Raw genomic sequence first — 7,628 nt, forward strand, 5'->3', positions numbered from 1 at the left:
TTAGGGTGCCACGACCGCCACCCTGCTCCCCAGCAGGGGAAGGATGGACCCACCAGCCCCAGCAGAGCATCCAAATCAGACGGACCCCAGACCCTATCCTCAACCCACCCAGCACATCCCAGCCTCAAGCTATTGACTCTCCAGCCATCCCCTGGCTCTGCCTGCGCAGGGAAGCAGTTCTGACCTCACCTCCCAGGAATGCAGCACTCAGTAAAAAGGTAGAAGGAGCTTGTAAAGTTCATGGCAGTGCACACAAGTCTGCAAGCCCCTTCCTCCCCCCACTGGTCACCAAAGGCTGGCAGGGCTTGGAAGCTGGGGCTGGGGTTTAGGAAGGTGAACAGCATCCTTCTGGGGATGCAGTTTTTCCCCACCAAGCAGCATCTGGGTGAGGGACCAGCTCCAAAAGATTGCCTGTGCCCCTCTTGTGGGGTCAGCCAAGGAAGGGCAACCAGCAGAAAGCAAGACCTACCATCCACCAGTCCTGCCATAATCCAAGATGATCCTCCTCTGACTGAGCCAGCAGATGCCACATTGCCAGTGCCCAGATTTGCAGCCGCTTGGGGACACGGAAGGCATGGAAAAGCAGGAAGGAAAGAAGGGAAAGGCCCAGCCGGAGGCATAGTACATGCAGCCATTGGGAGCCCCGCAGGCAAGCCACAGCCTGCATCTGCACTGGGCGGCAGCATCATGAGAGCAAGCTGGGAAGCTCCCTGGGTGGTGTGCCAGCCCATCCCTGCTCATAGCCACATACATGCCCATCTCTGGCTGGGGATGGGAACAAGATGGGTCAACACCTTTACAGCACCACCTTCAAGTCCTTCATCCCATCACACTCCTCTTCATGAGATGGATCCTGTCCCACTCTAGGTCACCAAGCCACCACAGTGGTCCCCCAAGCAGCGTGGCAGCATCTTGATCATCATTGTGAATAGTCTGTGGAAATCAGGAGGTGCTTCAGAGCCTCCAACCCATCTGCTGCAATCCATCACCATTGAGTGAGACACTGCAGTGTGAGGCTGAACAAGTGATGCTGTAACATGGAGACATCTAAACCTGGTCCCCAGTGGGATGATGCTGTGATAGAGGAGACACCCCCCTATTTCTGCAAATCCCAGTGTCAGGGAAGGGAAGGAGAAGGAAAAGCAGGTGGGATCAGCGGGATCAGCAACCCCTCTGTGCCCTGGGCTTCCCCGAAACCGGATCCCTTTGCTCCTCCACATAACCTCTGCTGGAACAGGACGGGCCTTTGATCGCAGCAGCCGAGCCTGAGATTGATGTCTTCAATAAAGCTCCTTCATATTCTTCATTTCCCACTATCCATCACTCTCTGGGGAGCTTTTGCATCCCACCACTATGAATTAAACTGGGGAATGGGGGGAGAAGAGAATAGGGGAGTCCTAAGGGAATGACCCCCCCCCTTCCCTCCTCCCATTCGACCTAATGGTGATGCCTTATGTACAGCTTTTAATAAAAGTGATAAAGATCTCATTGCGCAACTGTTCAGGGAGTGGTGGGGGGAGAAAGTTGTTTAAGTGAGATCTCCTCTAATTCAATTGCCATTCAGGAACCACTCTGGTCCCAGCAGAGCCAGGTAACACAGGGATGTTTTAGAGGACAGTGCAGGGAAGATGGCATTCTCAAAGGTGGGTTTAGCAGGTCCAGATGATGCTCAGAGATACAAAGCCTGGTGTCACATCAGCACAAGCTGAGCCAGCCAACTTCATCCCCAAATCCACCACACTTAGAGCCCCAGCCCCAAAATGAGATGAGAACAAGGGGGTTGCAGCCACTCAGCCAGGAAGGGCGAGGGGGCAGTTGGTCCCATCCCTTTCCTCCACCTGTGACCTTGGAGCCCTCCAAGCACCAAAGATGCCAGCTCCAGCCCTTGCCCGGAGCTTCCTGCAGCCTTTGATCATCCTGCAGGGAAAGCAGCGCTTTTCCCAGCTTGCTGATCCCATGCTGTTCCCAACTTCCCCAAACACAAGTGCCAAAGAGCCCACACACACACAGACACTCTCTGGACCAGTCAGCCGGAGCCTGGGACCTCCGGGAAGCGGCTGCTCACCCTTCAGCCCCGGCGGACCGCGAACACTCAGCTCGCTGCACTGGTGAGTGATGCGGGAAGCCACTGACCGCATCCCAGCCTGCGGCTGCCTCCATCCCCTCGGGAAAGCCCCTGCCCGGGGCAGGGAAAGGGCTGGGGGAAGTTTTTCATCGCACTCCGACAGCGATTTCCTCCCTCCTCCCAGCTCCGTGAAGCCGGTTCTCATCCGATCCAAACCACTTCTCCCCTGCATCCCTCCTGCACCCCGACCTCAGCCATGGAGCCACTCCAGCCCTTCCAAAACCCTTTCCCTGCAAGCTGGAGCCTGCAGATAATAAATCCCCCACAGAGATCACAAACACTCTCCCCACAAAGCCAAAGAAGCCCCTTTTGCACTTTCAAAGCAAAGTCAGCTTCAACACCTAAGCCGAGGAGGCTGTTTAAGGTTATTTTTAGGATCCTGAGACGCACACCCCACACCCCCCCACCCCCTTCATTTTAAAGCCAAGGCAGTGGCACCTGCTGCACACACAGCCCCTCTGCAACCAGGGGTGAAGGAAAAGTCAGGAGTTAGCAGAACTGCACCAAAACCTGCTGACAAAGCCATCCATGGCATGGAGAGCACCCCATAACCTCCCCTCCTGCCATGCTGGGGGGAGCAAGCATCCCAGGAATAGCTTCCCCCCCAGGACTGCTTCCCAACAGGGAAGCAAAATCCCTGCTTAAGGGCAGGGCTGTGATTTGGGGAGGGTGGAGGGTGTGGGTCCTGTAGCCCCGGAGCAGGATCCCCCCCCATTTGCTGTAGATTGAAGCTCACATTCCCAGCCTGGTGAAAGCAACCCCACAGGCTCATGATGCCAAGTTTGCAAGGATGGAAAAGGAAGGGAGAAGAGGAAAGACAACAAAAAGGAGTTACCTTCTTCCAACCAGCGAGCTCCTGGCCAGGGTACCAGAGGCTTGGCCCGATGGGGGTCCCAGGAGAAGCGTGGCCTTGCTAAGCGGGGTCTAAAGCATCAGGCGCGGATGCAGCCAAGCAAGCTTAGAGGCAAAGTTCAGCGCACCGGGACCGCGCGGAGGCTGCCGAGGCTCAGGGAACTTTATCCCTTCCATCGCCAGGAGGCCTTGGCTGGGGGCCACCCTGGGGTTTAGGAAACTAAAAGCAACCAACCCCGTGCTCCGCTCTCCCTTTGATTAGGCAGAGCTCTTCGGCACAGGAGGCAGCTTGGGCCAGCCCCCTTCTTCCCCAGCTCTCTGCAGGCTCAGCTGGGTTGTGGCTGCTCCCTCCGAGCCTGGGCTGAGGTTTAGGGGGGGAGCCCAAGAGGCTGAGGTGTTGCTGTGTGTCCCCCTTCCATGGGATGCAAACATCACTGCTTCCTCCTGGGATAAAGCAAAGGGCCAGCTCCGAATGCGTGTAGGACCTGGAGCCTCATTCTTCACCCAAATCCTGTGGCTTTGTTTGGATTTGTCCCCTGTGTGTGATTTGGGAGGGTGTGGAACAGGGAAGGGAAGTTTGGGGTTGGGTCAAGCTTGGGGAACACCATCACCAAAGCATCCCCCTTGGAAATGGCCAGATACTGCCCAGGGCTCAGAGAGTGATGGGCACACAGCAGTGGGAAAAAGCCTGGAGGAGGTGAGAAAGGGATGCTCTGGGGGATGCTTTGCCCCAGGAGTGGGTGCAGGCAGCTGGGAGGAACAGGTAACTTTGCCACATTGTCTTTATCTGCCTGCTCCTTGGCCGGCACATCCTTCCCACCAGCTACACTCAGTGCAGGAGACAGCAGTTTACAAGCAAAGGCTATAATCTGGACAAATACAGACACAGCATGTGACATGTAAGTGACATACATGTGACAGCAAGCACAGCGGAGGAAAATTAATCAAGGTTGAAGATTTAGCTTAATTTTTAGCCAAAACCTTGTGGCAATGCTGAACAAACTGACCTGCAGGCTTGGTTGGTTGGGGTGTTTTTAACTCTCTTCCCTGGGATTGCTCCCTGGGAAAGCTGAGGGATTGGGGAAGGGTTTAAAAGAGTGGGAAAAGGCTGGAATTCAGAGTCACAGGGTTCCCCCTCCAACAAAACTATTCCAGCAGTGTCCATCCTGATCTAGCAAAGTGGTCACTATATAAATGCACAACAGCCACGGAAAGGCTTTGTTGATACCAAAACACCTCAAGGCACTCTAATACCCTGCAGAAAGTCGGTATTCCAGCAGCTTGGCATTTTGTCTCAAGGTGTCAGGCTGGGAAAAGCCCCACAAGATGTGGGCAAACCAGAAGCTCAGTGCCATCCCCCAGTGCTGCTGCTTGTGCTGGGTAACTATGGACACAGGATGGGTTTCCTGCTTCCAGCACCTCTCCCAGCCCTAAGCAGCATCTGAAGGGTGCAGAGCTCCTCACCGTATGCATCCTTGGCCTCTTCCCTACATCATAAGCTGACTCCCAGATCCTTTTTCTCCTTATGGAGAAGTGTCATCTCCCTGTATGTGCTGATGTCCTGAGCCTGTTTAGCCCTGTAACAGTGGGTAAGGTGCTGGAGCATTGAGATTCAGGAGCAAATCACGGCCTCTCACTGCACCAATGGGCACCCTTCCCTAAAGGAAAGAGCTTTTACATTGAGGAACCCATTTTTGGCCAAACCATGCAGGTCTTATCATCATTACACAGCTTTCCAAACCCAAACATAGAGCTGACCAGACAGAGCTCCAGCCAAAGGCCACCTTTCACTTTGCCACTTTCACAGTTTGCCAAAAGCAGACTTCACACTGTCCTATGAAGCAGCTTCGTTCCCAGCAGAGCCATTGGAATTGGGATTTGGTTTTGGGAAGGTCTCAGCCCCAGGTTTGCCATGTTAAGATGATGGAGGTGGCACCTCCAGACCTGCTGCACATCCATCTTTGGTACAGCTGGGGAAATTCTGCATGAGTGAACTGTGCCTGAGATCAGATGATGGGCAAATGAGTCTTTGATGATGCTGTCATTAGCAGTGGCTCCGTAATGTGTTTGCACAAGGAAATTAAGCCTGCTAGTTAAGGCTGAAATAGCTCCCATTTGCCCGCATTAGAGCCTGCAGGGTTTTAATTGAGGCAGAGGAAACATTCAGAAGCATCTGGGAGCTGAAGATCCTTCACACGGACACCAATATGATCACTGCGATTCCTGCTGCTGTGCCCCATGGAAGCAGCACAGGGTCCCCGCTATGGTTTGGGGTGCAAAGAGAGGGATGGAACAAGTCCCATCAGATGGCATTCTGCACAGCAGTGACATCCCCAAATGAAACTAACAGCCGAGATGGCCAGGATTTTGTAGGTGAAACAGCTCAGAGCAGCATCACACACTCAATCCAACCTGATTGAGTAACCCTGAGATCTCAATGGGGAGAAACCACCTTGGACCAACACAGCTCTGCTTTGGGAGCACTGAGCACTCTCCAGCCATCAAGGGAAGGAGCCACCAAGTCCTCCGACAGTGCTAGAAGCATTTATGCTCGCAGCTTTCACAAGGAAGCAATCCAGCCACCAGCACATCGATACACCCTAGAGACACCAGTACACTTCCCGACAGGCTCGACTGGCAGGGAAATGACACATCCCCCCCCATTGCACCAACTCATGCTTAGCACCAACACACAGCACCATTTCCTCCTGCTTTAAACCCAACCCAGTGCCCCAGCCCCCCTGAATTATGACCCTTTTCCCTCCTGTCCTCATCCTGACCTCCACAGCATCTTCATCACAGCAAATGCATCAGCCAAGGTTGTGTTTGGTACCACAGCCTGTATTTTTCCTTCCCAAGTAGAAACTGAGGAAGCTCCAGAAGGTCCAAACAGCCTCCTGGAAGCACCAGGGAGCTGTGGGAGACCAGGATTTGTTTTTAGTGGGTCCATCATGCACCCTACCAAAGGGATCCTTGGAGACAGTGATTTTTAAGACAGGTCTTGGATGCCCCACAGGCCCCTGGGCTTATCCCATAGCCAAAGCCTTATGCCCATGGCCTCAGATGCTGGTTTATCCCCCAGCCCTCTCCCCGAGGATAACGTTGTTGTCTCAAACTTGCACCAGCGTGAAGAGACTGGAATGTGGGTTTTATACAGAGCTGTCTCAGAGAAGGGCCATCTGCTATCCCGGCTCCAGCTCACGTTTCACTGGGAGCATCCCAAAAGCTGTGGGAACACGCTATTCCCAGCAGTGATGGAGGAATGAGATCTGACAGGGCAAGGGGGTCCTGGTGAGGATCAGGCTGTGCTGCTCCAGCTCCTGCCCACCCCAGACCATCAGCCCCTTGATATCAGTCCCCAGATACCCATGGTGGGACTGAGGTCCACATGCTCAGCTGGTTCAGCAGGTGAAGGAGCTCAGCTCCAGTTGCACCAGCAAGATACATGCACCCATATGGGAAAGAGCAGCCCATGCACTGCTGAGCTGGAGGAAAGCCAAACCTCTTTGCAGCCAGCTCTGCTGCAGGGCATCACCTCTGGAAGGCCCCAGACACGCATTCAGGCACCCCACCAGCCTCAGTTTCCCTTCAGCCATCCCCAGCCCTCACTGCAGCAGCAAAATCCCAGCACTGGGTCAATCCCTTGGTGCCCAAAGCCCAGCAGGGCTGCAAATGCACATCTGAGCTGTGCTTGTAAAGAGCTATTGCATCTGCTTGTTGTGTAGACTCTTCCAGCCACTGGGCAGCTTCTGCTTTGGGCTTGTCTGCAAAGTGAGCAGGGACTAGGATGAGGTGGGTGAATGCCCCTGATCCCTTTGGGGAGCTGATCTAGCAGCCTAGCTAGATAGCAGCCTGCTCCATAGGCTCACCCCATGCCTCTCCCTTGGTTTACCTGACCCTGTGCCACCAGCAAATGCACACTTGCCCCAAAGACAAACCCCAGGGCACCAGTGCAGGCTTGGGTGCTCAGTCCCATCAGTGGGAGGTCAGCAAACAGCCCATGGGTGAAGGAAAAGCAGGATTGTCCCACAGGAGTCAACACCACATGGAAGCAACCTGCTTGGTTTGCACCATCCTCAAAACCAACATTGTCTGAAGGCTCTGCAACATTCAGCAAGCACATTTTGAGGTGAACTTCCCAAGGAAAAGGGCTCAAAGAGCCATTGATACCCCTCTGCAAGGATGCATGCACCTACCAGCACACACTGCGTGCACAGCCATGTGTGTTGCACTGCTCAGCATCACCCTGGATATCCCGGGTTGTTTGCTGGAAGGCAGCCACTGCTTTGCATCTTGTTACCTGGTTCCCCAACAAACAAACTGGAGTTGCAAGCCCTTGTCCCTGCCATTGCTCAGGGGCAAGAAAGCTCTCAGCATTTCCCTGTGGCACCAAAGGATGCTTTTGCAAGGACAGGGATCTCTTCCCCTCTCTTGCTGCCTTTGAAAGCTGCCTTCGGAGATGTGAAGCCAACACATACCCAGGAGCACCCCCAGGCTCTTTCCCTGTCTGGGAAAGAAGGGAAGAGCAGGAGCAAAGCCAGCTTGGTTCAGAAACCCACCCCAGGCTGCTGCAAGGGTTTGCTCTGGGGCAGAGACCTGCAAGATCACTGCTAACAAGGAGGGTTCACCTCCAGATCCCACCTCCATCCCC

Source organism: Melopsittacus undulatus, chromosome 9 (genome assembly GCF_012275295.1).
Source record: "Melopsittacus undulatus isolate bMelUnd1 chromosome 9, bMelUnd1.mat.Z, whole genome shotgun sequence".
Lineage (NCBI taxonomy): Eukaryota > Metazoa > Chordata > Aves > Psittaciformes > Psittaculidae > Melopsittacus > Melopsittacus undulatus.